Below are 8,197 nucleotides of genomic sequence, written 5' to 3'. Positions count from 1 at the left end.
ACAGGAAACAGCTCGCCATTCTTGGTGCCCTAAGCCAGGCACTGACTGCACTAAGGACTTGTTTTGTTTTGTTTTTTAATTTTATGTATTTGGTCCAGGGTCTCACTACGCAGCTCAGACTTGTAGTGATCCTCCTGTTTCAGCCTCCCCAGCACTCAGATTAAAGGCATGTGCCACCACGTCCCTGGTCTTGGTGGCTGGCCTGGGGTGGGGCTGGCATGGCAGACAGTACCAGGGAACCTGAGTCCTGTGCTTGTCTAGGCCGGCACTTAGACCACTGAGCTATCTCTGCGGCCCTAAGGACTTGTATATACAAGCATGTTAGTACAATTAGCAAGAAAATAGAGGCACAGAGAGGTTGGGTAGCCCTGCCATGATCAAACAGCCAACACAGGGGAGCAGGGTTCCTCATGCAGGCAGCCTGGCTCCGGAGACCGGCCACAGATGCACACGGACTCCATCCTCTTTCTGCGCTTGCCCTTCTGCATGCATTCCACAATCCCCCAGGCAGCCCTGCTGGATTCCTCACCAACCTGCTACCCAGATCAAGTAGCCCCACAGCCTCACTGAGGCCCAACTCTGCGGCTTCTGGGTGCCCAGGTACGCTCTCCTCCCTGGCAGGAAGTGTCTCCTGCCATTCCCTGGGCTCCAAAGACCCAAGGTGGGGGCTGGAGTGGGACCTGGGCTTGTCCCCTCCCCAGCAAGGGGCAGTGGGTACTAATTCCCACACCTGCCTGAGGCCCCCGCAGAGGCTGCACCAGAGTTCATGGGGGAACAGGACCGGGAACACACAGAGCCAGAGCGTGGGGTCACCAGCCCCATATTGCAGCAGCACCGGGGCTCCCACAGGGGTACGGGCCCACAGCAGTGCCCAGCAGGTGAACAACACCTTGTAGCCCCTGAGCCTCCCCACAGCTCCCTCACCCTCCCCAGGCATGGGCCAGCCCTGGCAGGCGCATGCTGGGCAGGCACTGTCCCTGTCCCACCATCTGGCCAGCAGCCTCCGAGGGTCCCACCCCTCTGTTTACAGCTGGTTGCTGTGACCCTGGCAGACGGCTCCCATAGCTCACCACCTAGTAGGGACCAAAGGCAGGGGAGGCCAGGACAGTTATGAGGAGGTCACCCCCAGGGATTTTGGGGACACTGGAGTCAGGGGAAAGAGGAAGGACAGCACAGCCCAGCAGCTGGAAACCTGTCAGCCTCCGAGCTGTAGTGCTGAGTGTGGGGTGTATGGTGGTGCAGGTCTGTAAACCCAGCACTCGTGAGGCTGAGGCAGGAGGATCACCCGGCCATCAAGTGGCAAGACTCTACTTTAAAGAAAAAAAAAGAGGATGATTGCAAAAGGAGAACTAGCATCGCAGATGAAACAGGCCTCGAGCTGTTTCTCTCTGCAGAGGACAGCTTCCCCCTGACTCACACACGCTGAGGTTCTGACCTGGGGCACCTTCAGACACAAGCGGCCATCCAGACCTGCAGGGCAGATGCTGCTGCCGAGCTCTCTGCTGCCAGAGGGGAACTGGGCATGCAGCCTCCCCCATGTGGTTGGAGTTGTGAAATTTCTTGCTGAAAATCAGTGCACTCACAGCCAGGAGGTGGCCGGGTTTGTTTTGAAAACATTTCTGTAGATAGCACTTCTTTGGCTCAGGACTTCCGAGTCCCAGATGGCCAGGCAGCTGCAGAGGGAAGGCCGGGGAGGTGGGGCTGTGCCCCGGCGGGGCTGAGAGTGGTGAGCCCTGCAGCCTGCGGCGGCGGTGGCACCCAACGTGTGTGTCCTGTGAACCCTAACTCTCCTTGGCAGTCTGGAGGGCTCCCCAGCAGACATCTGGGTGCCCCAGAACAACTGTGTAGGACCCCCACTGCTGAAGAAGTGACTGTGAACCCTGGGGAGTCAGGATCCACACTGCCTTAGAACAACGTGCTTCCTGCAGCCTGTGTCCAGCAGCAGACGAATGGATAAGTAAAATGCCATCTTTACAGAGTTGAGTACTACTCTGCCTGAAAGAAGGATAGCCTGAGTCATGGATGGCAAAGGGATGCACCTCAAGCCCAGGGATAGGGTAGTGCCCACCCAGGATGCCCACCTTGAGCCCATAATAAGCAAAGTAAATCAGACTCGCAAGCTTAACTATCACATGCTTTCCTTGGTATGAGGAACCCAACGTTTAAATAATTTAAAGAGCAAAATAAAAGGTAGATGCAGTCATAGAAAGCAGGGAGATGGATCTTTTGCACACGGGAAGAGGACCGTGACATGGAGGGAGGGAGAGGGAATAAGAAGGGTAACAGATACATGACACTGCACTCACGATGTAGCCCAGGCTGGTCTCAGACTCAACGGATTCTCCTGCCTCAGCCTCCCTAGTGTGAGGATCATAGGAGAAGAACAACACGTCTGGCAGATTGTCTTTCTAGTAAATTCCAGTTAAAGTCTGGCAGTAGGGCTGCCACACAGCCTGCGGAATATGTGCAGGGTGCTGATCCCCTTTGCTAAGCCTGCAAGTCGCTGGGGCAGAGCAGGTACGTATGTGGAAGGCTCGAGCAAGGCACACAGCCCGCTGTCATGCCCACGCTCCTCACACATTTAACTCACAACTATCAAACCTGCTAGATCACTGTTGCTCTCTCTCCTTATTGACAGGGAGACTCCAGCCCTGAGAGAATGTGCAACTGGACGGAGGACACGCAGCAGGATCCCGGGCATTCAAGCATCCTAGGTTTTTTTTTTTTTTCAGTACTGGGGATTGAACTCAGGACCTTGTGCTTGCCAGGCAAGTGCTTATGCCACTGAGCTGTCTCCTCAGCCCCAAGCTATCTCTCCAGCCCCTCAATTTAGGAGAGTACATTTTTTTTGTGGTACCAGGGGTTGAACTCAGGACCTTGCATTTTCCAGGCAAGCACATATTCCACTGAGCTCTCTCCCCAGCCTCTGCATTCTAGCTTTTGAACTTTGAAAAAAATTATTTACTTATTTATCTCTGTATTTGGTAGAGGGTCTCCCCTGTGCAGCTTGGACTCGAGCTGATCCTCCTGTCTCAGCCTCCCCAGCACTGGGATTATAGGCGTGCATCACCACTCCCAGTTTGGGGGTAGCACAGCACGCCCTGAATTCTGGAGCCACCACAGCATGTGGTACCAGACATCAAACTCAGGACCAGGCACTTGCCAGGCAGGTGCTTAGACTGCCAAGCTATCTCCCTGGCCCTAGCTTTTGAACTTATATTCACATCCACTGCATAATTTGCTTCTGAGTGTGTCTTTTGTGTTTGTGGATCTGTGTGTGTGTGTGTGCGTGTGTGTGTGTGCGTGTGTGTGTGTGTGTGTGTGTGCAAACATTTACACCCATAAAGCTTCAGTGTATATCAATAAGCCCGGCTGTTGACTTGAACTACTTGTCTGCGGGGCCCCAGCCGAGTGCATGATCCCTGCCCTGGTCTGTGGGCACCGGTCTGAGCAGCCCCCTCCCCATGCTCCTCCATACTTGGTTCTGTCACCCTGACCTCACAGAAGGTGACGTGGTGTCCCTGGAGCCCGTGGGCAGAGCCCTCTTGCAGCTCCCAGGGGACTCCACGTTGGCAAGGCCACCTGGGCAGGGACACACAGTGGCCTCAGCCACAGCTCCCTCTCCCAATCCTCACTGCCTACTGGAGGGAGTTTACCTCCAACTAAGCTGCCATCATTAGATGTCGGGGGGCTTTGCCTCTCATCTCAGACACAGAATCGCTCCCAGGTCCATGAACCCACATTGTGTGACCGCACATGGCCAGCACCCCGCCTGAGCTGACAGGGCTGCCACCAACAGTAAGGCAACTCGGCCCCGTCACTAGCACAGGAAGCCCACAGAGGAAGTACGTATGTGGGTCTTGAGGGCTTCTTTGCAGGTGAGAGACAGAGAAAGGCCCAGAAAATCCCCCTCGCTCCATCTGCCTAAAGTGATGTCGTCTGTAAACCTGTAGCCGAACCCCAGATCCTCCACAAAGCCAAGCTTGCCCAGCAACCTGCTCTCCTGGAGCTAGGTGGTCAGGACTTACCAGGTCCCTGCCCCAGTGCACTTTCCTTTTGCACGTCCATCCGCCCTCGTGCAGCTACCAGCTCTGCAGCAGGACTGGCAGGAAGCGGGGGTGCCCTGACTTTTGAGGCTGCCACTGTTGAGGAGGAGGAGCCAAGGGTGGCAGGGAGGACAAATCAGGCTGAGGTTGGCCCTGAGGTTGTTTATTTGCAGCCTTCAGGGGGGCTAAGCTGGGTCTGGCATGTTGACTTTCCACACTTTTCCTCCCAATCCTTTCCATAGAGTCTTCCCAGCCTGGGTGATAAATTCCCAGGTTCAGGGAGAACCAGAGTCCCTCCGCACATAGCCATCTTTGTGAGGTGAGGAGAGCAGGGGAGGAGGGATAGCGAGGCTGCAGCTGTGAAGGTACCGTGGCTCAGGGCTCACGCCTGCCCCTCCCTGCACCAGGCAGGGGACCAGGAGCGACTGGCCAGATTCAGGGCGACAGAGACAGAAGGCAGAAGGACTGTCTGGACTGCCATGGCTACTCCACGCCCGGCTGCAGGATCCACACATCTAGGGAAGGGCCAGGCCGTTTCCTATGCAGAGAACAGAGGAGACAAATCCTGCTGTTGTTCCCGCCTCCTGGCCAGGGTGCCCACAGGTGTGCGCTCTCTGGCACTGACTGCCCAGCAGGCGTGCTAGGCATTACCAGGGCTCAGGTTTGAGATCCTCCTGCCTCAGTGGCCCAAAGATCGGATGACTGACATGTGCTACTTTTTTCACTATTGACGCCTACATCAGAGGCCCTGTGGTGGATGAACTGAACTGGGCAGGTAGTGAGGACCCTGCCCCAACAGGGATGACCCCACTCAGGCCTTGCGGTCAGGGCACACCCCCCCCCACCAGACTGGAAGCCGAGCCTGGGAACCTGCAGGATGTCCTGAGGCAGCATGGGTACCCTGGAGTCCAACCCAGGCCATGCACTGCCCCTCTCTAGCCTCATCTCCTCACGAGTAAGTACAGCAGGGACAGATGCCTGCTATGCCTCTGCAGGCTAGGAAGGCCAGCCAAGCCGTGTGGCTCTCTTCTTCCCTGGCTTCCCTGGCCTCCCTGGCTCTGCCTGCTGCCTTCTGAGGCCCAGCTCTCCAGGACACAGGGCAGGGTGGAAGGACAGATGGCACACAGTCCCTTGGACTCACCCGGTTGGTGAGACCGCAGGGTGAGGGAGTGCTAGTGTCCCACGTAACTCACTCTACTGAAAAAAGAAGGCAGCAGCCCAATCAGGACGGAGAGCTGGCAGTTCTTCCCCGCAGGTAGGGTCTGATGCCTTTGCAGATGAGCAGCGAGAGTCACCTCTCACCATGTCCCCCAGGCATTCCCAAGCCCCCATTGTCCCCTGGCCACAGTTTCACACAGACACTCAGGCACTGGTGCCACCCAGCCTGTGCTTCTCACGGCCCTCAGTGGGAGCCAGGCTGGGCAGGGTGCGTGGAAAAACAGGGCCGGGCTGGAAGCAGCAGGACCATGTTGGTGGGCAGCACCCGTGTTGCCTTCTGAACATCATGGATACATCGAGCTTCTGGAGTCTGACACTCCCCGTTCAAATCTGACTGTGTCTCTCATCAGCTGTGTGCCTTTGAAAAAAGTACTTAACGTCTCTGAACTTCAGCCTCCTCATCTGTGGAAGGGAGAGGAGACCGTAAACTCACAGGGATGCACAGAAATGGCTTCATGAGATCATGTCTGTGGTGCTCCTGATTCCCAGAAGGCACAGAGGAGGAGCAAAGACCCGGTTCCCTAGTTCCAACCAAATTCGGGGGTCGTGAGGCAAGTGTGGTGGTGCACACATGTACATGCAGCACTCAAGAGGCTGAGGCAGGAGGATCACCATGAGTTCGAGGCCAGCCTGGCCCCACCTAGTGAGATGATGTCTTTATAAACAAAATAAAACAAAACCGGGGGTGGCGAAGCCCAGATCACCTCACTCTCATCTAGGCCCGCAGTCCTCGGCACAGTCCATGTGCTTTGCTTGTTCCAGGGTGTAGAGGCGGGAATGCACCCTGTACCTCCTCGGGGCTGCAAGGGGCACAGGAGCAGGGAGAGACACGTGTCCTTCTGGCAGCCCATGCTGCCCCCATAGTTCTGCATTCTCAGTCCTAAACATACTGGCAGTCTGAGTTCCAGGAGCTGGGGAAGTCTCTGGTCCTCAGGGCGACACATGCCAGCTGGCAGAGGAGAGTTCATGGAGAGCCCATGTGATAAGCCAGTGAGGGCACAGCAGCGGCCCCTCCCACCTGCCACCAGCCCTGAGCCAGGCCCTTGCTGGGGAACACAGCTCCTAGGAAGAACAGCAGCTGCCCCCAACTCCAGCAGCCTGAGGTCTCTCTGCCCTTCCCACCCACCCAAGCCCCCGAAAGCCAGGAAGCGAGCTGGATGGAATAACTCCCCTTCAGATGCAGCCGTGCTCAGACCCGCATCTGCCAAACAGCACCCTTCATCCCCAGCACAGCTGATGAAAGAAACTTTGCCTGTAGCCCCAAACAGAGAAGGTGGGGCTCCCTGGAGGAACTCAGGGACCCTTCCTCTTCCAAAGACCAGTTCCTACCACCGGAGGCCCGCGCACAGCCTTTAACTCCTCACCCAGTACTCCCTGTGCCAGGCACTGCACTGGGCCCAGGAAAATCATGGAACACCCTCGCCCTTGGAAATCAAACACAAGGGCTATGAAGGTGTTCCTGACACCCCTAGTTTCTCCCCAACTGTGGAGTCCTGGATCCTTCCTCCTCTCCATAGCTCTGCACCCAGGATGGAATCCCGGGGAGGAAGCCCGTTTGCTAGGGGAAGGGTCTCTGCCTCACAAGGCCCTGTCACCACGGCCAGCCGGTCCTGCACAGCGCCGGCCCGCTGCCTTTTCCAGGCGGCTCCGGCGCCTAGCACACGGCCCCGAGCTTATGAATCACTCTCTCCTGTCGCCTGCCTCGCCTCCGGAAGGGCTGCACACACCCAGACACATCGCCCAGACAGACACCCTGAGTTTCCACCCCAAATCCTCCCGCTGAACACCCGGGACCAGCTGCAACGTCTGGCTTCTCCTCCCCACTCCTCGGCCCCGAGCCGTCACTCTCTAAAGCCCAGGCGGCCTGGCCCCTGCCCCGGGCATTCGAGGAGAGAGCGGTTCGTCTTACCGGAGGGCTGCGGGGGCCGCAGACAAAGACAGTATATTAACTGAGAGGCCCGAAGACGAGCCTGATTTCAACGCCCCAACCCTGCGCTCCCACGAGCATGCATTTGGGTGGGCGGCAGGCGCGAGGTAGGGGCGGCGCACGCGAAGCTCCGCGCCCAGCACGCGCGGCGACTGTGGCTCCACGAGGAGATGCGTGTGCCTGGCGGATGGAAATCGGGGTCCCCTAGCATGAGGGTACAGCGCGGGGTTTTCCCTAAGTCTGGAAGTCCTTCTCCAAGCCTCCTATCCTTCTCTTCTGAAGTTTGGCGCGCTCGCCAGGACGCTTCAGGGCCGCCTCCCCTCATCTAGGACGAGGTTCCAGGACCCGGCGCCCCACTTACCCCGACCGCCGAGCCTTCTCCGACCCGGGTGGATCCGCTCTCCCCCGCCGGCGTCCAGAGCGGGCCGCATCCGCTCGCGACTCGGGCTCCGCGCCGGGCTGCGCGCGCTCCCCGGGCGGCGCGGGGGAGGAGGGCGGAGGGGGCGGCGCGGCTGCGGGTCCCCGCGCCGAGGAAGCGGCGCCAGGAGGACGGCGTCCTGCGCGGCTCGGTGATCGGTGCTCGCCTGCGCCCTCCCCGCGGTGGCCGAGCCGGATAGCGGCCCGCGGGACGGCGGATTCCTGAACCGCGTCCAAGGCGCCCGGGAGCCCCCCTTCTCCTGCTCCTCCTCCTCCCACTTCACCCCACCCAGCTTCCACCCATGCACGCTCGGCAACTTGGGCGCCCTCGGCGAAGTTGGCGTTGCCCGAGCCGCAAGCAACCCAGACTTGGGGACTGAGGGGAGGAGCGAGGGGGAGAGGGCCCGCCCCGCCCCCGGGGCCGCGCTCCCGGGGAGCCTCCGGGAGCCTCTGTGGGTCTTTGTTCCCGATCCGCGTTCCTCCTGGGGGGCTGAAAGGATCCCAGCCCGGTTGTGGGGCTGCGGGGAGAAGCTGTGCGCAGAGTCCTCCAGAAGGTCCCCATGTCCCGGGCGCCACCCCTCCCTGGGGA

At 58.9% G+C, this 8,197-nt stretch overlaps 1 protein-coding gene across 1 annotated transcript in view; it reads right to left on the bottom strand.

Annotated features, from left to right (window-relative positions):
* Chst3 (carbohydrate sulfotransferase 3) overlaps nucleotides 1-7,794 on the bottom strand; it is a 36,735-nt gene extending 28,941 nt beyond the window's left edge. The window contains exon 1 of the mRNA XM_004623984.2: nucleotides 7,553-7,794. The gene's annotated coding sequence lies outside the window, so the exon portion shown is untranslated. The remainder of the gene's footprint in view (nucleotides 1-7,552) is intronic.
* Between the last annotated feature and the right edge of the window lie 403 nt (nucleotides 7,795-8,197).

This window comes from Octodon degus, unplaced genomic scaffold (genome assembly GCF_000260255.1).
Source record: "Octodon degus isolate 3935 unplaced genomic scaffold, OctDeg1.0 scaffold00005, whole genome shotgun sequence".
In the NCBI taxonomy this organism is placed as follows: Eukaryota; Metazoa; Chordata; class Mammalia; order Rodentia; family Octodontidae; genus Octodon; species Octodon degus.
This window is presented reverse-complemented; position numbering and strand designations above follow the sequence as displayed.